General features: G+C 45.3%; 1 long non-coding RNA gene across 4 annotated transcripts in view; it reads left to right on the top strand.

Annotated features, from left to right (window-relative positions):
* LOC104847219 (uncharacterized) overlaps positions 1–21,391 on the top strand; it is a 301,670-nt gene that overhangs the window by 125,575 nt on the left and 154,704 nt on the right. The window contains exon 6 of one of the 4 annotated variants that reach the window (XR_010317873.1): positions 15,395–20,883. The exons of 2 other annotated variants lie outside the window; for them this stretch is intronic. This is a non-coding gene — a long non-coding RNA (uncharacterized LOC104847219). Of the gene's footprint in view, positions 1–7,098; positions 11,945–15,394; positions 20,884–21,391 lie in introns of those variants that run through there. One more of the 4 variants, XR_010317872.1, reaches the window with a different exon arrangement.

Consider the following 21,391-nt stretch of genomic DNA (forward strand, 5'->3'; position numbering starts at 1 on the left):
TTGGAATCAACTCCACGGCAACAGGTTTGGTTTTGTTTTTCTATATGAGTGTATTTTAATCAATAAATCAATCATGGATCATTGCAAAAGGAAAATGAGATGGCCCACCACTGATTTTCCGCTCTGTGAGAAACGATCTGACATTTTACTATGATTATAGATTGCTGCAACTATAAATCTTTGATAATCCTTTTCCCCAAAAATGGCATCTGAACTTTTTGAAGGCTTAAAAAAAAAATGTTTTAAGTGAAATTTGCACAGGGGTCGGAGCAGAGCTTCCCTGTGCCCCAGTCTTCCGCCCCACGTGGTGGGTCGGTTAGACCCGCCCTGCATGGCCTCCCAGCTCATGAGGCCACCTGCGCTCTGAGGCGAACGGGACCACCCCTGCGGACAGCACGAATCTCACACAAAGCCCACTCTAAAAATACCTAAGCCAGGCCCAGGGGCTTCTAGAGTGACAGCTCCATTTAAGTACCTACCATTGTTTTAAAAAAAAAAAAAAGTCAGCGTGCCTTTTCCGCTTTGATTGGTTTTGGCTCCTTAGAGATTTCGCAGGTCATTTTGGAGTGAGCGAAACTCAACAGCTCCCCAGAATTGCTTTAGGAAAAGTAAAAGTCAGCAAAGCAGGTCCAGAAGCCTGGCTTTGTCAGGGCCTGGAGGTCAGGCGCCCGGGCGTTCAGGCCTTGCCCAGCCACGGCGTGGTGCCAGCCTGTGTGCCCTGCACACCGGCCCTGCCCTCACCCAGCAATCCAGACTCCCCGAGGCTGAGATGCCTAGAGGCTGCCACTCTCCGCCCATCCCCGAGGGGAAGTTGCCCCAAAGAGGGAACATGGACTTTCACAGTTAAACCATTTAAGAGACAAAACGTTGTATACGATTCCCCAGAAATACAGCACGCAGCCTGGTTGTGCGTGAATTGCTCCCCCCGGGCAATATAGATAAGAATGCTCTGGGGGAAAAACACCTCTTCTTAGACAGTGTCCTCCCCTCCCGAGGCCCCCCTGGGAGAATTTCCACAGTCTTGTTTCCAAAGGCTCAGGGCTCCGGCGTTATCATTTTCAAGCAAAATCCTTCTGGGCCTCAGCGGGGCCCCTTCCTCTGACTGCACGGTGGGATACACACATATACTTAGGCGCTGACACTGAGGGAGTTTTCTTCAATCCTCAAGAAACTGTCTAGAATAGATTGCCCAGGTGCCTTCTGCCTTCCTAATGTTTAATAGAGCACTGTGTCTCCCTTTAAGGCACCTCAAACAAACAAGCAAACCAAAAGAGAGCTCAGCAAGTCTTAAATACACTGTACTAACTTCATAGTACGGTGCCTCAAAGGAAAAACCAGAAGGATGGCTTGTAACCTAGAGCGACCCTAGATTGCCTGAAGTGAAACTCACTCGTGCTGGAGGTAGCCTTGGGGGGCGCTGGAAAACTGGCTTTACAATGGCACTGTGAAGAGACACTAGGTGGGAAAGAAATGAGTGCGGTGATCCCTTGAATGAGGTTTGAAAAGATTGGGTTAATGACGGTCCCATCGTTTCTAAAACCCACTAGCCATGTACGGGAATTCCAGTTGCTCTGCATTTTCACCAACACTTGTTATGGTCGACCTTTTTTACTGTAATCATCCTAATGGATGTATAAAACCCGTTGCTGTCAAGTTGATTGCGTCTCATAGACACCCTATAGGACAGAGCAAAACTGCCTCGTATGGTTTCCAAGGAGCGGCTGGTAATTCAAACTGCAGACCTTTTGGCTAGCAGCCAAATGCTTAACCACTGTGCCACCAGGGCACCAATGGATGGATAGTGGTGTCTTGTCGTGTTTTTAATTTGTACTAGAGTCCACTCTATGGCAATTTTTTTTTAATGATTAGCGATCTTTTTCTTGTATATATTTGTTATGCATCTTTTCATGTGTATACTTCCCATTCATACATCTTCTTTGGTGAAATGTCTGTTTAAATATTTTGCGTATTTTTTAATTTGGTTGTTTGTATTCTTATTATTGAGTTTTGGGAGTTCTTTATGTATTCTGGATACAATTCTCTATTAGATGAACGATTTATAGTGTCTCCCAGTCTGAAGCTTGTGTTTTCACTCTCTTTATAGCAGGTGTCTTTTGTTTTTAACCGTGAAGAAATCTAATTTATTTATTTATTTAGGGATTTTGCTTTTTAGTATTGTATCTAAGAAATCTAACTCAAGTTCATACAGACTTTCTTCTGCTTCCCTCCGGAAGTTTTTTAGTTTTAGGTTTTACATTTCAATCTATAATGGCACAATTTGGGTTAATTTTTGTATGTAATGGCAGGTATGGATTGAAATTCACTTTTTTAAAATATGAATGTCCAATTGTTCCGAGAACGTTTGTTGAAAAGACTATCATTTATCCACTGCATTGTCTTTGCATCTTTGTCAAAAATAAGTTTTCCGTACACGAATGGGTCTTCCTAGACTCTCTCTTCCAAAGTTCTGTTGATGTTTGTGTTTATCTTTACTCTCTGATTGTTGTAGCTTTCTTGAAATCAAGCAATTTTAGTTCTCCAACTTTGTTCTTTTTCAAAGTTCTTTTAACTGGTCTAGGTCCTTTGCATTTCCATATGAATTTCAGAATCAGCTTCCCTTTCTACAAAAGATTCTGCTGAGATGTTGGTCAGGATTTCATTGGATCTATAAATCATTAAGGCAAAATTTAATTCACCTTAATAATGAGTCTTTTGACCCATGAACACAGTATTCTCTCTCTCTCTTTAATTTCTCTCAGTAGTGTTCTGTGATTTTTCAATTTAAAAATGTCCATATTTTGTCAGATTTAGCCTAAACGTTTTATATTTTTGATGCTATTATAAATGGTATTTTTAAAATTTCATTTTCCAAATGTCCAATGCAGGCATATGCAAATACCATTGTTTTTTGTTTTTTAACTTTTAGTAGCTTTTTGGTAAGATTTTCCACAAGACCTTCATGTCATGTATAAATAAAGGCTCTATTTCCAATTTGGATCTCTTTTATTTTTATTTCTTGCCGTATTGTACTAGATAGAAATTTCAGTACAATGCTTAATAGAACTGATGAGTTTCTGATCTTGGGAGGAAAACCTTCCGTTGCTGACCATGAAGAGTGATGTCAGCTATGAGTTTCTTGAACGTGCTCCTCATCAGGTTGAGGAAATTCCCATCCATTCCTAGTTTGCTGGGTTTTTATCAGGAATGGTTTTTGGATTTTATCAAATGATTTTTTTCTGTATCTATTGAGATTTACCACAATCTACTAGCGTTATCATTTCAGAAGTTCGAGTTAAGTGTAGAATGCGTACCTCTCTTTATGTCCCTTTATCCTCCCTGTTTATAATGTAATTGTCTTAAATGTTTCCTCTATAGACATTTAGAGTCACATCAAACAGTATTATAATTTTTGCTTCAACTGTCAGACAATTTAGAAAACTCAAGAGGAGAAGGCAAGTCTATTGTTTTTACGAATATTGCTGCTTATGTAAAGAGAAATATGTGTTCTAAGTTAACTCAGGCTTGTGATGACACCGGCCAAGGTTGCACAGTGACTCCTCCATCTCAAGGCTGAGATTGGAGGTCTATACCCAAGTTTCGGGCATATTTTTCTCTGTTTATCGTGATGCTTCTTACTGGTCCAGTTGTGAGGATTTTTGCTTTCTTTATGTTGAGGTGTAATCCATACTGAAGGCTGTGGTCTTTGACCTTCATCAGCAAGTGCTTCAAGTCCTCTTTGCTTTCAGCATAACGCAGGTTGTTAATGAGTCTTCCTCCAATCCTGGTGCCACGTTCCTTTTCACACCCTCCAGCTTTTCACATTGTTTGCTCAGCATATAGGTGGAATAGGTACGATGAAAGGATACAACCCTGACGCACACCTTTCCTGACTTTAAACCATTCAACATTCTCTTGTTCTGTTCAAACGACTACCTCTTGGTCTACGTACAGGTTCCTCATGAGCGCAATTAAGTGTTCTGGAATTCCCATTCTTGGCAGTGTTATCCATAGTTTGTTATGATCCACACAGTCAGATGCCTTTACATAGTCAATAAAACACAGGTAAACATCCCTCTGGTGTTCTCTGCTTTCAGCCAGGATCCATCTGACATCAGCAATGATATCCCTGGTTCCACGTCCTCTTCTGAAACCGGCCTGAATTTCTAGTAGTTCCCTGTGAATATACTGCTTCAATCACTTTTGAATGATCTTCAGCAAAGTTTACTTGTGAGTGATATTAATGATAGTGTTTGATAACTTCTGCATTCTGTTGAATCACCTTTCTTTGGAATGGGCACAAATATAGATCTCTTCCAGGTGATTGGCCAGGTAGCTATCTTCCTGATTTCTTGGCATAGACAACGAGTAAGCACCTACAGCGCTGCATCCCTTTGTTGAAACATCTCAACTGGTATTCCATAAATTCTTGGAGCCTTGTTTTTCATCAATATCTTCAGTGCAGCTTGGACTTTTTCCTTCTGTACCATTGGTTCTTGATCATATGCTACCTCCTGAAATGACTGAAAGTCGATCAGTTCTTTTTGGCACATCGAGTCTGTGTATTCTTTCCATCTTCTTTTGATGCTTCCTGGGTCGTTCAATATTTTGCCCGTAGAAGTCAAAGTTGGGAAAGACTGAAATCTTGGTTGTGGGACATCCACCCATCAATGCCATCACGTGTCCTCTGTGCCTTATCATGTTCATCACCACACCCTCAGCAGAGCTGCCTCTCATGTGCAAACACTGGCCCCAGGGATCTTTATATGTTATCTTCTCTACTTCTACAATAGCCCACGGGGGTAGATGCTGCTGTGTTCTCTGATTTTACGATAGGAAACTGGACACTCAGAGAGGTTACGTAATTTGCCCAAGGTTAGTAAGAGGCTAAAGCAGAATTCTCATCCAGGTGTGCCTGATCCTCAAGCCCTTGCTTTTAGCTGCCATATTTTATTGTTTATTCAATTCAGAAGAGAGGAAAAGAGTGTCCTTTAGAGATCTGAGTTTGAGGAGGTCAGGAGGAGGGATCTAGAAAAAGCTAGAGTATGTTTATGAGAGAGCAGTAGGGTGGTGATGAGCCAGGTGCCAGATCTGGGCATGTTCAGTTAAGAGAAATGTCTTCTGTGGACTGTCACATGGAAGATACGATGGTAAGGAGCTGGGGTTCTAGAACCTGAAAAAACTGGGTTCAAATCCAGACTCTGCCACTAATTGTACTAATGGTGACAGTTTGGGCAAGTTGTTTAAGCCCCCTATGCTTTCCTTCCTCTCATCTGTAAGACAGGGTGATAAGCATGTCCCCCTCAAGAGTTGTTGGGTGGGTAAATGAGACCATGTGTGCGAAGTGCTTAGACGATGCCAGGCTCACAGTGAGTGGCCTGTAAATGCTGGCTGTCGTCTTTACTCACTGTGCTCTGGAAAGCTCCATGGATTCATGGCAGGCACTACAGACAGAGAGCTTTTAGATGAGTAAGGTAACAGTGACTGCAGGGCAGGAGAACCCAGAGCTGCCTGGGGTGGCATCTTGCCCAGGAGTGGACCTCATGGAAGCATATTTTCAGGGACCTGGGCTTCCTCTACCAGTGGGACGGAGGGACTTCTGAGGTGCCTTCCAGCCTGGAGAGGTCACTACCAGTCTTTGTTACGGTGGCAGCAGTGGCTCCAGCAAGGGAGGGAGAAGCAGCTTACATTGGCTTGCGGCCACTCCAGCTGTCATCGAGGGAGGTGGATGACAGAGAAAGGAAACAATGGCGGGGGGGGTGGTTTGCCATGGACAGCTGGCCAAAACATGACAGGTTCTGGTGCACTGCACACCCTGCACCTAGAAGATGTATTTTGCAAACTTATTATACACAGATTACATTTCTTATCCTAATGTGGCTGTTGGCTCCCTGCCCATGAATTTTAGCCTCCAGGAGAAAAACGATTTGCTTGAGCTGAGTGTTCTGTACTTATACTTTCCATAACTACTCAGATCTCCTTCCATTCCCCTTCACTCCCAACACACACATGCACACACACACGCACACACACAGGCACATACATGCACACCCACATATGTGCACATGTGTACACACATGCACACACATGCACACACGTGCACACACACGCCTTCACATGGGCATGCCAGTCACAGACCCATAGGCCCTCTTTTCCTGGCTGCAGATGCTATTCCTACCCATATGTGTATTCTGGGAGTGCAGTAACTGCTAACACGAGGGTGTTGATATCTTGGCTTTCCTAGAAGAGTCCTCTGCAGGCTGCACATGTTTTCACATGTAACAGACTCGCTTTGGCCCCTACTCTCAAACTTCTTCCCACTCAGATAAATGTTTTTAGGGTCTACTTTGTCACTTGGGGTCCAAAAGCAACCTGAAGCCAACTCCAGCCTTTCACTTGGGGAAAGTGAGGCCCAAAGAGGGGACATCATTTCCCAGGTCCCCTGGGTTAGTGGCCGAGGTTCTCTGGACTCCCTATCTGCAGCAGCCACACCATCAGGAGCAGACCCTGTCAGCCACCCTGACAACTTCCGTGAGGCCAACAGTCCAAAGGCCAGAGCCGACTGGCAATGATGACGTAGGGATTCTGAGATCTGTGTAGCCGGAGACAGACTAGCATGGGGCAGGGGACTTGGACTCACTTCCGTCAGCCTGTGAGTGTCTTAGTGGGAGAAACGCAGGTATGGTTTGGTGCCACACTACCCTCTTTGCCCTCCCCCAAACCCATCAGGCTTCCCTCCTATCCATGTTCTTTCTCTCCCCCAACCCCTTTTTCTTTGTCCTCCTCTCCTCTTCTGCCCTTTCTCTTTCTTTCTTTCTTCATTTTGGAAAGTCCCCCCTCATCTTGGGATGAACCAGAAATGCTGGAAGCTGTGCTTCCTGCCTCGTGCTGGCCTGCAGAATCCTTTTCTCCTGAGCCAGGAAAGCAGGCACAAAACGCATGCCTGGGCTGGTCCCCTCCATGTCCAAAGCATCAAAGGCACAGGAAACCACTCTCTTTCCGTGTCCCCTGACAGGTCGGCCACAGGACTCACCGGGCAGAGTCTACTGAGCAAGCAGCCCTGTTTGCCACACCGGGAGCTCAGATGTCTTGATTTTGCAGGTGCCGCTTTCTCCGGATCTTCTCTTGGGTGAAAAGCTGGAGGAGCTGGCCAGGTACTGAAGGTGATTCTAGGCAGCCCCTGGAGCAGAAGTGTTCAGCTACAGAGACGCTCCAGTCTGCCGGCAGTCCATGAGTGTACAAAGCACGCTCACACACACCCACACACACAGGCACACCCACAGAGGAGTCACTCCAGGCCTCTCATTCAGCACCTCCTTGGTGATCTCATTTAGGAAGAAAAGTCTCGAGTTGCATTGTGGCACCTTACAGAGTTGAGAGGGCACTGGGCTGCTGGGCCTGCCAAACTGTGGATGGCCAGGGCCAGGGCTCAAGCTCATGCAGGGTCCCCTTCAAAGGAGGGCCAGCCCTAGGCTTGGACCCACCCTGAAAGCTTCCACGTGTCAGGGGCCCAGCGGAGGGCCCAGAGAGGAGAAGAAGACCCTTTCCTGAGGGGCCAGGACAGCTCCCCAGCGCGTGCCCCTAGGGATGAGTGCCATCACGTGTAACTCCTGCGGGCAGGCGGCCAGGGCCCTTGAGCACCAAGACGATGACCCTCTGTCCTCTGCAGGGGTGGCAGCTGTGAGCTTGCTGCTGCCAGGCAGCCCCCGAAAGGAGAAGTGAGTCTGTCCTTCACTCCAGGCGCCATTGGAGGGGCCAAGGAGCGGAGTGCCAAGTCAAGCCTGCTAGGGCTTGGCATGAGGTTGTCATCCACCCTGCTTGCTGGTTCCAAAGACTGAGGCCAGGAACTCGAGTGTGGTGACACTGTGACATGCGTGAAGCCACCGTGCAGTCCATGTTGCTGGCAGAAGGAGGGGAGCCCTGTGAGAGACTCACCCCTCTTAGGGCTGAGTGTCCCATTGCTTGTTTTTAATTGGCCTGGGGCAAGGAAGGCGAAATTGTGCGGTTTTGCTTTAAACCTGCACTGAGAAGTAAACTAGGACCTGGAGGGGTGAAAAGTGCCCTGGTCATAAACTTGTTTACCATCCATTAACATCTCCAGAATACCTAGGAGTTACAAGCAACTGTAACATTTTCATTATTTATGATTTAAAACGCCCACTACCCTCTATGAGTTGGAATCAACTGGAAGGCAATGGCTTGGTTTCTACCCTCTATGGGTCGGAATTGACTCTGGCAGTGGGTTTGGTTTTTTGGTTTGGCTTCCCTCAAAATAAGGAACCCTGCTGGCACAATGGTTAAAAAGCTCAGCAGCTATCCGAAATGTCGGTGGTTCAGATGCTATGAGGGGAAAAAAGACTTGGTGATCTGCTCCCGTAAAGATTACAGCTTAGAAAACCCTATGGGGCAGTTCTTCTCTGTCACATGGGGTCGCTATGGGTCAGAGTCAACTTGACAGCACTCAACAACAAGAACCTTCAAAAGGATTTTGAGAGGCTACAAGATTCAAGAAAATAAAAGCTGCAGAACAGAGGAGTAGACATGAGCAGGTGAGGTGACGTCACAGCCGTCGAGGGACGCAGCTCCAAACTGAGTCGGCAGAGGCAGAAGGGACTCTTCAGCCCATTGTCTCCACACTCGGGACTTCCAGGCCAGGAGACAGCACGTGTGTGCCTGCTGCATCTGGCTCTTCCTGTGGAGATGACTTGACTTTTAAATTTAAAAAAATTTAAATATTTTATAAATATTTTTAAAGTATTTTTAGTTTAAAATTTTTTAATATTTAATTTTAAAAAGTGTTTTTAATGTGCAACACTCTTGCACATAGTACAAGATGTAAAAGATTCAAACCAGCATGCTGAGAAGGGTCTCCCTTTCCCCCCGCCCCCAGCTCCTGCCCCCCAGATTCCTTCCCCAGAGGCAACCACCATTATCAGATTCCTAACCCAAAAGGTTGGGTGTTGGAACCCACCCAGTGGTTCTAGGCAACAGTTAAGTGCATTTGTAATTTTGATAGGTGTAAAAATGGCATAACAGCAGGTCTGACCTCCTCATCTGACTTCATGAACGAGGCTGATTGCTGTGAGGTGCAGGTCAGACATAGCCCCTCTCTCCAACCTTTTTACCAATTCCTACACCAGCTGTCCCTCCCATGGCACTCTCTACTTCTCTCTGCTGGATTCGATAATTTGTTGCAATGGCCATACACAGCTTAAGGACAATACTCATGATTATGGGGTTTATCAGGGAAGTACAAGGTTAAAATTCAGGATCAGGAACAATTCAGGGTATAGCTCTTTCGTTAGGACAGCTTCTCTACCATGCCCTCAGGTCTCTTGGGCTTCTTGGGTTGGCCTGGCCTCTGCCCTGCTCGGGCAAGTGTTACAAAGCTCTTTAGCTTGACCGATAAGTGCCCAGAGGTACCCCACTCTACCAATAAGCCTCAGCCTGAAGGCACTCAGCTCTCTCGCTCTGTGGGTCAGTAAGCCTAGCTCCACTGACAAGTGCGCATAGGCACCCTACTCTGCCAGCAAGCCTCCTGCCCAAAGGTGCTCAGCTCTCTCACTCCATCAGCCAGGAAACCTGCTGAGTCATCTCCTGCCAGTCTCCTGGTTCTGCTGCCACTGTTTCTTTGAGGCCACTTCTCGCCATCTTGAACCATCTCCAGTGTTACAGCTCTCTGTCTCCTGGGTTTAGGAGATTCCCAGCACAGGGACCCCAAGTCCAAAGGGCATACCCCACTCCTGGCTCTTCTTTTCTGGTGATAGTGAGGTTCCCCCTTTTCACCTCTGGGATGGCTCATTTTAAGCCTAGTGAGATAGCAAAACTGACCAATCCCCTTGTTAGGGTTCCACACACCTTATTTGTATGGTCCTACCCAGTGACATCGCTAGAGTTGGTGTCACCCAGGGCAGTAGCTCATGGTATGGTCTCCCCATGCTAATTACCACAATACTGTAGCTAAAACACCAGAAAATTTGACAAAATCAGCAACTATAAGAACATCAGCAGTGACTAAAACAACAGCTCGTGCTCATAGCACAAGCAGGGAAGCCCTGGTGGCGCAGTGGTTAAGTGCTAGGCTGCTCACCAAGAGGCCGGCAGTTCGAGTCTGCCAGGTGCTCGCTGGAAACTCTGTGGGGGAGCTCCACTCCGTCCTGTAGGGCTGCTATGAGTCGGAACCGACTCGACGGCAGTGGGTTTTGGTTTGGGTTTGGGTTTGCAGCGCAAGTAGGTGAAACCACATGATTTGAAGTGTCACTGTAATTGGGTAATAATGACAGCTCTGGCCAGAGCACATTAGAAGGTTCAAAAAGTAAATTAACATCGAGTTTTAGCCTTGTAGGTATAGTGATACATGTAAGCTAGGCTTAGGAAAAATGTTTTTGTTGTTATAACTACAGGGATTTTTTATAAAACATAATAAATTTCCATTGAAACACTGCACAAAATTTTTACAGACAGTCATTTTGATGTCACCGCCTCTGGCGTGCCACACAACGCGGTCTGCACCTCCTAGTGACGTCACTGATCCCACCCCCACAAGGGTGCCGGGCACCTTATCTGCATTGTTAGCAAGATGTCCGATCCCCTTCGTGGACCACAAGCACCTTTATTTGCAATTATTTGGTGGGAGTTACAAGACCACGGCAACAAAGGTCGTGTAAAACCTACCCATTACACCACAATGTTGTTGCTGTTAGGTGCCATCGAGTCGGTTCCACCTCATAGCAACACTATGGACAACAGAACGAAACACTGCCCAGTCCTGCGCCATCCTTACAATCGTTGTGATGCTTGAGCTCATTGTTGCAGCCCCTGTGTCAGTCCACCTCGTTGAGGGTCTTCCTCTTTTCCGCTGACCCTGTACTCTGCCAAGCATGACGTCCTTCTCCAGGGACTGATCCCTCCTGACAACATGTCCAAAGTATGTAAGATGCGGTCTCACCGTCCTTGCCTCTAAGGAGCATTCTGGTTGTACTTCTTCCAAGACAGATTTGTTTGTTCTTTTGGCAGTCCCTGGTATATTCAATATTCTCTGCCAACACCACAATTCAAAGGTGTCAATTCTTCTTTGGTCTTCCTTATTCATTGTCCAGCTTTCACATGCATATGATGCGACTGAAAATACCATGGCTTGGGTCAGGTGTGCCATAGTCTTCAAGGTGACATCTTTGCTCTTCAACACCTTAAAGAGGTCCTTTTCAGCAGATTTACCCAATGCAATGTGTCTTTTGATTTCTTGACTGCTGCTTCCATGGCTGTTGATTGTGGATCCAAGGAAAATGAAATCCTTGACAACTTCAATCTTTCCTCCGTTTATCGTGATGTTGCTCATTGGTCCAGTTGTAAGGATTTTTGTTTTCTTTGTGTTGAGGTGTAATCCATACTGCAGGCTGTGGTCTTTGATCTTCATCAGTAAGTGCTTCAAGTCCTCTTCACTTTCAGCAAGCAAGGTTATGTTATCTGCATAACGCAGGTTGTTAATGAGTCTTCCTTCAATCCTGATCCCCCGTTCTTCATATAGTCCAACTTCTCAGATTATTTGCTCAGCATGCGGATTGAATAGGTATGGTGAAAGAATACAACCCTGGTGCACACCTTTCCTGACTTTAAACCATTCAGTATCCCCTTGTTCTGTCTGAGCAACTCCCTCTTGATCTATGTAAAGTTTCCTCATGAGCACAATTAAGTGTTCTGGAATTCCCATTCTTCGCAGTGTTATCCATAGTTTGTTATGATCCACACAGTCGAATGCCTTTGCAGAGTTAATAAAACACAGGTAAACATCCTTCTGGTATTCTCTGCTTTCAGCCAGTATCCATCTGACATCAGCAATGATATCCCTGGTTCCACGTCCTCTTCTGAAACCGGCCTGAATTTCTGGCAGTTCCCTGTCAAGTTACCCTCCATCAAAATTGTACTATTTTACAAACAGCTATGATGCACAGGAGCACCTGCTTCCAAGCCCCTTTGTAAATGTGGCGTGTTATCACTGTGTGACAGTCAGAAAGATGATAAATGGCCTCTCAGTGTAGATTTAAATTGCATTTCTCTTCTCATGAATAATGTTGAACATTTCTTCATATGCATAAGAGCCATTTGTATGTCCTTTCCTGTATCTCTTCAGTTCACATCCTTTGTTCATTTTTCTATTGGATTGGTGGCCTTTTATTGATTCATAGGAATCTTTATACATTAGGTATGTGTGGACTTTGTGACACTAATTTAAAATAGTTTTTTTCCAGTCTGATGCTTACATTTTGAGTTTGGTTGTGTTAGGTTTGGCCAAACAGAAAAAACTTGGTTTTGATGTAGTCGTTTTCATCAATATGTTTTTCTTTTTAGTTTTGTGTTTTGTATTTATGCTTACAAAGGCATTCCTTCCTCTGAAACCGAAGAGAAAAATCATTATTTTCTTTTAGTACTTTTATGGTTTCATTTTTTACATTTAAGCATTTGATCATCCTAGAGTTAATTTTGCTTACGATATGAAGTATGGATTCAATTTAATTAAATTTTTTTTTTTTTTTACCCTGTTGCCCCACTGTTATTTACTGGATGATCCACGTTTTCCCCCAATCTTGAAATGCTACCTTTATGCTGTCACAAAGTCCTTGCATGTACTTGGCTCTCCTTCTGGACTTTCTGCTTCTAGGAGCAAAGATGCCTTTGAATGATCCACACACATGCATAGACGCAGAAACCTGGATGGAAGAAACATCCCAAATGGTCTTCCTTCTTATCTGTGGTTTAAAATACAGAGAAAACTGCTTCGCACTTTTGAACATATTACCTTTTCTGTTTGCTTAACCTTCCAGTTTATCACATGTTAAACTTTGCTTTCCTTTCCCCCGTCCCATAGACAGGCCCCCGCTGGTAAGAAGGTGAGCTTTCACGCTGCTTGTCGTATATAAAAAGTCCAGACGTTTTAGGCTGCAAGGGAAAGAAACCCAACTCAGAGTGGCTTATTGGTCTGCACCTGAAGAGTCCGGGCCTGGCTGGGCTCAATGACATCACCAAGACTGGGTCTCTATCACTCGGTCTCTGCTCTGCTTCCCTTGGTGCTAGCTGCCTTTTAGGCACCCTCCCTCTCCCACCCCCGCCCCCGAGGTAGGTGCTCTGGTAGCACAGTGGTTAAATGCTCAGCTGCTAACTGAAAGTCAGCAGTTTGAACCCACCTGTGGCAGTCTGCTTCCGTAACGATTAAAGCGTCGGAAACCCTGTGGGGCAGTTCTGCTCTGTCTAATAGGTTTCCTTGAGTTGAATTGACTTGACGGCGGTGGGTTTGGTTTTTTTGTTTTGGCCCCTAGAGGCGGCTGTGAGTTGACTGCCAATAGCTCAGTTTGCAGCCTGTGCTCTCAACAGCCCAGGTGATAGACGTCCTGGGAATGGCAATAAGCAGACCAGCTGCCCATTCTGGACTGGTCACCATGACTGTGTCATGGGTTATGTTGGTTGGATGGTTTTAGGTTACTGGTTCACCTCCGGATCAGGCACCAACTCCCACTCCCAAACTGCGTGTGCTACTCACAGCCCTTCAGCCTGGTACCAGAAAAAAGAGGGTTGGATCTTGGATGGCAGACACGGCAGGTGCCTCCATACCCTGGGAGCTAAGGCTGCTCTGGGCCATACCGTCTATATTTTGATTCATCTCTTTTTCTGGTGGTTCAAGCTGCAGGTCGGCCCTGGCTGTTCAAGTTACTTAACTTCTCTGACCCTCACATGAGGATAGTGACAGAACCTTCCACATAGGGTTGTCGTGAGGATTAGCTAAAATAAAACACCAAGTATCTGGCACCCACGCCTAGCAACTGATTGCTCATTCGCTCTGCTAGGTGAAAAGGTTCTGGTCGTATGGTTTCAGGACAGGAAGACCTCTCCTCCTCAGCTCCAGATATGTCTCAGCACAGTAAAAAATGGAGGGTGGAAGGCAGAAATAAAAACAAGTAAGGGTCCACATTTCATCCGCAAGACCCCTTAATGCCACAGGGACCCCCGATCCTGGACAGCAGCTGTTGTGGAAAAAAGATTGGGAACACTACCTCCCTGGCTGGCTGCAGATTGAGACCAGACCCCTTGACCATTTATCCCTTCACCCAGCCCAGCCTCTGGGACTGTTCTCACTGAAAATAATCGACAAACGAGAAGCTTCGATTGCAGTGATTCTGAGAGCAGGTGTACCACATTGGCAGTTTTTTCTGGGTGTTTTAGAAATGAAGCTCTCACACTGTTACTTACCCAAAATCTACTCTCCTCTCTCGCTTACCAGGAGAACCCCCGATTTTATCCAGAGTGGTGACCCAACTAAAAGACTATTTTTTCCTGGCTCCTTTGCTTCTCACTGTGACCATGTGACTAATTTCTACCCAATAAGTACGCAGACATATGGGACTTCTGGGAAGGATAATTAATTAAAAGGCGCTGACTCAGCTATGGAGATATTGCCCTTTCTCCTTCTTTGAGACATAGATGTGATAGTAGGAGTTCCTGCAGGAGTCTTGTGACCTTGAGGGTAGAAGCCAGTGCTAGGATGGTGGAGAAGGAAGACGGAGAAGCAAGCTGTGTACCACTTTTCTCTGACAATGTAAACATTTGATTTTTATGCTTCTAGCTTTTGTTTTTTTCTGCTAAATGGAGCCAAACACAGCCCCAAACACAAGTGAGATTCATCTCCCAGCAGCCCTAAGCTGACCTTGACCCTCTGGAGAAGAGGAAAATGTGTGTGTGCCAGTACCCTAATAGTCTTGGCCTCTTTAGGGTCTAAGGAGAGTTCCCATGAGTTCTGGACCTGTGGGGCCTTAGGAAGACGCACCCCAAGCCCCACTGGGCCACTTCCCTACAATGACGCAGAGGCACTTTTTCTTTGCTCAAGTGAACAATTTAAAACTCACTTATCTACATCATTAAATCTTGCAAAGCATGTTGATATTTCTTAATGCTGGGCTCTCTTTGGTAAAACTGAATCCACAGGAAGTGGGATGGCTGTGCTGGAACCCAGGCTCAGTCTCTGCACTGTCCTCTACCTGTCTCCACCCTGAGTCAGACGAGGTGATGGGGGCAGGTGGGCTGGGCATGGCCTGGACCTGGTTCCTGACCCCAGCCCCAAGCCCTTGTCCTAAAGCTCTTGTCTCCATCAGTTCTTCCTTCCTCAGGGTTTCATTTTCTTTTTAATGAGAAGGGACCACTAATTTTATGACATCTCAATTCTTACAAGAAAATAAAATTTTATACAAACCCTACCTAGAGCAGTTCATCTTTTTAGAATAAAGAATTGAAAATACTGTCTCGGCAATAAGGCGAAAGCACACTTATCTTCTGTAAGCTACTTGTCAGAGGCCACCAAAGGCGTAGACAAGAAAAATCAAGTCTTCTAAATTGTTGTTGTTGTTATTAGCCCCTGGCGGATGGTGACCCCATGCACAACAAAATGAAACGCCACCCAGTCCTGCACCTCCCCGTGATTGACTGTGGGTTGGACCACTGCGATCCATAAGGTTTTCGGTGGCTGATTTTCAAAGTCAGGTCTTTCTTCATAGCAACACGCAAGCCTTCACTGACAGATGGGAGGTGGCCGTGCTTGAGGTGCACTGGCTGGGAATCGAACATGGGTCTCCCACTTGGGAAGCAAGAATTCTACCACTGAACCACCAAGGCCTTACTCTTCTAAATTAGAAGGTAAATATTCTATTCAGTATTGCTAGTTAGCAACGTATTGTGCAAATGACAGAAAACTCCACCCAAAATGTCTTAAACAATAAAGGGAATTTACTGGCCCAAGAAATTGAAGAAGTATCTGGTGGAACTCTCTTCTTGGACAAAGCTTGATTGTTCATCACAGGGACTCAGTTTCTCACATCCCCTGGCACTGACTGCTGTATCTCTGGCTGCACCCTACTGTGCCAGAGGGTGCCCCTCCCATCCCTTCTGCTACTCAGACCTCGGGCCTCAAGCTGCACCATCCAGACAGGGCTCTTTTGGAGCCCCCAGTGGAAGAAAGAGGGTATCTTTTTCCCAGAAAGCTCAGCAAATGGCTCTTCGGTTCACACAGGCCTTGGCGAGGTGATGCCTTCGCCTTAAATCAGGTGCTGAAGTCAGAGGAAAGGAACAAGTGAATTAGCTTAGGCCAATGTGGTTGACCCCAAAATCTGGAGTAGGAGAACCAGCCTGTCTGAAGTGGCTAAAGGATGGCTTCCCAATGGAAATTTAGGGTCTAAACTTTGAGGTGGGTGCTATGCTATACTTGCCCCCAATGTTTATCTCAGTAGTCAACTCTGTCATCGGCATGTCGTCACTACGAGATCCTCATCCGTGAGTAACCAGATTCCACTCCAAAACATGTCCCGCAGCCTGCACTCCTGGAGCTAGGCCTTGTCTGTATCAAGGGGTTACTTTCTACTTTTTAACCAACTTTTACAGAGCTGGTCTGACTGGGAAATGAGTTAAATGTTACTGAACTGCGATGAAGCAACTTCTGAACTATTTTTTTCTCTGTTAAAATTATGCCTAAGCTTGTCACTCAGTGGAAGATCATAGAAATCAATCCAGTGTTCGTTTTTTATGTGGGACGGTATAGTTTTGAGAACAGTAGTAAAGCGCTAGCTCTTTCTCTTTGTCCAACAATTAGTCATTTTACAGACTCCATCTTAAAGAGAAAAAAAAGAAGGGAGAGAGGGAGGAAAACTGTGGGCAGGGAAAGAAGAGGAGGGCAGGCAAGGAAGAGGCTATCAAATCAAGCCCCATGCAGAGTGGGAGAGGTCTCCACGGCCTCCCTGGAAGAGATTGGTCAATGCCTGCTGGACATGCCCACCGGCAGCTGTGGGGGTCTCCCCAAGGGCCTAAGTGTGGTCCCAAGTTCTTTAAGACAGACACACAGACCAAGTCTTCTTTTCCAGAGGGTCCAATCACTGAGGAGGCGTCGTGTTGTTTTAGAAGGCAAAATCCGAACACGTCCTGACTCGACTCCCATCAAATATGGGCAGACCGGCACTGTGGGTCCCACAGAAACTTTCTTTGTGGCCACACATAATCATTTTCTCCAAAGTTTCTTTTACTTGTACCAAACATGCCAACTGTCATTCTCAGGACACGTTATGAGATATTTTGCTTCGGCTTTTTTTTTTTGGTCATCAGTATATATCGTTTTCCAAAATTTTTGTTTCTATTCTTTGTTTTTTGTAAAAAAAAAAAAACACAAAAAACTGTAAGCCCATCACCCAGAGATAACCACTAGAAAGAAAGAAAGCAATATTAAAGAATTCAGCCATTTTTTTCCCTATATTTAAAAAAAAGGTATGCATTATTTTCCTTGATAATATTGGGATGAGAATATACATAGCATTTCTCATTAGGAAGTAGTCTCTTATGATATGCTAGATTTCTGTGTAAGTAGTTCGTTTTATAAGCATATCAGGATTTGTTTAACAGTTCCCTGATTGCTTGCCTCTAGTTAGGAAGGAATTCCTGGACGTGTCACTGCTGGTTACGGTGATCTCAGCCAATCCTCCTGACAGCCTGTGAGATGGGAATTACGGACGGTTACCATAATTCACAGACAAGCTGCTCTAAGTCACATAGCTGGAGTGCGGGCATGGAGCGTCAAGTCTAGGCTCGTCCTAGCGTTCCCGCCTACGCTGTGGTAGCCCCCCACCCTGGGGAAAACACAACAGCTGCTGTCGGGTCAATTCCAGCCAGTAGCAACCCCAAGGGCATCAGAGTGGAGTTGTGCACCACGGGGTTTTCAGGGCTTATTTTTCAGTAGATTTCCAGGCTTTTCTTCCAAGGAGCCTCTGAGTGGACTCAAACTTCCAATCTTTCGGATAGCAGCCAAGCACAGTAACAGTACTACCCAGGCTCTTCCGTGTGCACGTGGATGTATTGCCATCTTTTTAGCCATCTCGAAAGAAATGTTAGCTTACTCTTTTAATTTACATTTCTTTGCTTATTTCTCAGTTTGATCATCTTTTCATTTCTTATAGACCATTTGCATTTATTTTCCTGCAAAATGCCTGTTCCTATCTTTTGCCCAGTTTTCTGTTAAAGTTATCCTCTGTGTTCACACATACACATGTATATAATTGACCCATTCTTTGTCGTGTATGTTCCCCGGTTTTTTCCTGCCTTTTAATTTTGCCTTGTGATTTATGACTGTGAAGTTTTTAATTTTTTATCTCTGCCAATATTTCTTCTCTGGCTATTTCCATTAATTTTATACTTAAGATGTTTTCATCCCTTTGGGTACAGATAGATAAACGTTCATCCTATTTTGTTTTAGTCATACAGTGAGTTTATTTTTCACATTAATTATTTAATTTATCTAGAAATTAGTGTTAATTTTCTTCTCAGAAGATCGGTCCAGAAGGGCCTGAATAGGCTCCAGTGGGACGACCTCACCTATTGCCTGTTTATCACATCCATTACCTGGATGAGCTTCTATGGAGTCCCACCTGTCACACCTGTTACCTGGACTCCCCTGAGGGCAGCACATCGTATTTTCACCAACGCAAACTAAAGCCACGTTGACTTTAGCACTTCCGTCCTGACTGACTGACGTTAATTCCATGGCCAACAAAAATTGCCAAATGTTCTTTTGTTCTAGGGTAAAGAGAAAACAGCTCTCCATTAGGCCTGCCAGTTGCTGTAAATTTGCATCTAACATTTTTACATAACTACCCACCAAGCCCTGGTGGCACAAGTGTTAAGCCCTTGGCTGCTAACCAAAAGGTTGGCAGTTTAAACCCACCCAGCAGCTCTGCAGGAGGAAAGACCTGGTGATCTATTTCTGTAAAGATTACAGTTTAGAAAACCATATGGGGCAGTTCTGCTCTGTCACACGGGGTCGCTATGAGTCAAATGGATTTGACCGTGCCTAACAACAATGAGGAGCCTTGGTGACACAGTGGTTAAAGTGCTCAGCTGCTAACCAAAAGGTCAGTGGTTTGAACCCAACAGCCACCCCTCAGGAGAAAGACGTGGCAGTCTGCTCCTGTAAAGGTTACAGCCTTGGGAACCCAGTGGGACAGTTCCACTCTGTCCCATAGGGTTGCTATGAGTTGGAATTGACTCGTCAGCAATGGGTTTGGTTTTTACAGGTAATAGCGACAACAAACCATGAGGTGGGTACTGTTTGATATTTGGCTTTTTGTCTTGTAGCATAATTTCCATTTATATTCCCAGGTGTCAGAATATTCTGACCCCTAAATCTTAGCCTTTAGAGTTCTATACTAATCTCCAGGACACTTCGTTTTCGCAGCTCTTTCAGTCACTATTGTTGGGCATTTGGGTTATTCCCCTGATCTTGTTTTCACATAGGCAGCTGCCAAAATAGCAATGTCACTGCCCGGCATGTTCTTCTTTGATGCATTTTTAATTCGCAGTGTTTTTCTTGACATGTGTTTCCACTTTATTTTTATTGATTGTTACGGATTAAATTGTGTCCTCCCAAAATACGTCTTGAAATCCCAACCTCCGGACCTCTGAGTGTGATCCTGTCCTGTTTGGGTATAAAGTTTTTCTTTTTTTATGCTAATGAGGTTACATCAGCGTAGGGTGGATTCTGATCACTTCTGAGTTATAAAAAGAACAGACACAGACATGGGGAAGACAGAGGCCACGGAGAATGCTCTCCAAGCCAAGGAACCAAGGAACGCCAAGCCAAGGAACCAAGGAACGCCAAGCCAAGGAACCAAGGAACGACAAGCCAAGGAACCAAGGAACGCCAAGCCAAGGAGCCAAGGAACGCCAAGCCAAGGAACCAAGGAACGCCAAGCCAAGGAACCAAGGAACGACAAGCCAAGGAACCAAGGAACGCCAAGCCAAGGAGCCAAGGAACGCCAAGCCAAGGAACCAAGGAACGCCAAGCCAAGGAGCCAAGGAACGCCTGGGGCTAACGACAAGGAAGGAACTGACAGGGCTGAGACTCTAATTTGGACATTTAGTTTCCAGAACTGTAAGAAAATAAATTTCTGTTCTTTAAAGCCATCCACTTGTGGTATTTGTGTTATAGCAGCACTAGGTGACTGAGACGTGGGTGTTGGTGGTGGTTTTGGCTTCATATTCTGTCCTGTTGAAATGAGTTTGAGTCATTCCTGATTTGTTTGTTTATCGCACTTACTGTTCCTTTCAATTTATAGTTACTGACACATTTGACACACGTGCCTTTGAGACCTTTGTTCAAGCCTTTGAAATCCATGTCTACAGATGAGGAAACCAAGGTTCAGAGTGGTGGAATGACTTGACTAAGTCATGGAACTATGATGGGGATATGAGGTGGGAACCCAGGTTTTCTGCTTCCAAAGCCAGGACTCTGGGACGGCGTAGAGAAGGCCATCACCGCCTACTTAAGGTGACAACAGCATTAGCTGCGTGCTCAGCACAGTGCAAGGTGCTCCACATACCAAACCTCATAATCCTCACCACATCAGGAGGCTGGCTCTATTGTTGGCTGCGTTTTACAGGCCAAGAAAGAAATTACCGCTCGTAGAGATTAAGCAACTTGTCCAGGGCGTTCAGGTAGCAGTCGATAGATTGGATTTGCATCGGTCCCCAACACTGACACTCTGGGCCATGGTGTTGCTCTGATTCCTGCCCCATCGATTCTGTCAGAGGATACCACCAAGTCCACATGGCACTAAGGCTGGGTGAGTAGAAAGACATGGTCCCCAACACAGTACTAGGAACACCTGTTAACAAGGCTTCAAGGTGTATGTCATGCCATTTGGGCCGTTTCTCAATTAGCTGGGAATCCATCTATCTTTATCACCTGTTCTGCATTCCACCACTTCAAAAGTAAGAATATCCTGAAAACTTTATCAAATATTTTGCTGAGATTATTTTAGGTATATACTGCTTACCAAATTCACCTGTTCAGTCACCTTATCACAAAAGATTTGTGGTTGGTTTGGGACTGTGAATCCATGTTGTCCCCTGCCCACCCACCCCCCCATTCTTTTTGCAATGTTTTCAATCCAAGTAGTTAGTAATTCTAGAATTTTCCCCAGGGATTGCCATCAAGCAATCTACCCTTTTATAATTTTTGAAAATTGGACAATTTGCCCAAAGACCAGCTTCCCAGTGTTTAATCACCAAGCTTCTGCAAGGTCATCTGAGCTTTCGTATTTGTCTGGGTCTGAAGACAAATATTTAGTGTCTGAGCGTGGTCTTGCTGTCTTCTTACCACTCCTGGGTTCTACCTTTTTGAATAACATTCCTTTAACTAGAAAAGAAGAAAGCCAGATTGGAATTGTGTGGCTCTAACTCCTTTCCATCCAGGGTTTACACGTTAGCATTGTGTCTGTGCAAAGTCCCGTCCCTTTCTTGTCCTGTTCTTCAGGTAGCTTTAGAAACCCTTCTGCAATCGTGGCCCTATTTGCAGCCTCTGCTTATTCTGGATTTT

The sequence above is a fragment of the Loxodonta africana genome, chromosome 15 (assembly GCF_030014295.1).
Source record: "Loxodonta africana isolate mLoxAfr1 chromosome 15, mLoxAfr1.hap2, whole genome shotgun sequence".
In the NCBI taxonomy this organism is placed as follows: Eukaryota; Metazoa; Chordata; class Mammalia; order Proboscidea; family Elephantidae; genus Loxodonta; species Loxodonta africana.